Raw genomic sequence first — 838 nt, forward strand, 5'->3', positions numbered from 1 at the left:
CGATATTGAATAATATGTTATTGTAATTATTACATATTCTGTTCAGGCAAGAATTTTGTCTACAGTTCGTTTTGCTTTGATCGATTTTAAACAGGATAGAAGACCGTGTTAAACGTGCAGGCACATTAAATTTAATATTATTTAGCAACTCTGGGCATTGAATATTATTATTAATTAATTTATATAGGAATAGAGCATCTGCATGATGCCTTCGTACACTTAATGAATCAATTTTAAAGTACGAAGCTGCCTCTGCATAATTATTAAATCATATGCCAAATGTGAGCTGGAACTCTACGCATCAGCCACGTAGTATTGACCTATGTACCTCTACCTCCTTAGCTGGCTTTCGTTCTCCAATTTCACACTGTATAGTAAAATTTATAATACGCACGGACGAATTTTAGATCTCGTGCTTTGTAATACTACAGTCATCGTTACAGGGTTATTTTGGTTTTCCTATGGACGTTTCGGGATTTGAACACTGGCAGCAACGCGAAGTAAGTGTTGTTAGCGGCGGTGATGCGCTTTCTTACTTCTACTGGGTCTTCGTTGTCCTGCGTTATGATGGAGCCCAGGTAGGCAAACTCTTCGACCACTTCAAAGTTATAGGAGTTTTTAAAATTCACTTTATCTTTTATTCTGCGGTGTGGGGTTCTGGTTTGCATCATGATTTTAGTTTTGTTCTCATTGATTTGCAAGCCCACCACTCTTGCTGCAGTCTCTAAAGGGTCAAACACCTCTCTTACAGCCTGTAAGGATCTTCCGACAATGTTAAGGTCGTCTGCATATCCAACTATTTGATTGCTTTTGTAGCAAATTTTTGAGTCGGTAGCAA

The sequence above is a fragment of the Hesperophylax consimilis genome, chromosome 18 (assembly GCF_061612785.1).
Source record: "Hesperophylax consimilis isolate HC1 chromosome 18, BYU_Hcon_1.0, whole genome shotgun sequence".
Classification (NCBI taxonomy): Eukaryota; Metazoa; Arthropoda; class Insecta; order Trichoptera; family Limnephilidae; genus Hesperophylax; species Hesperophylax consimilis.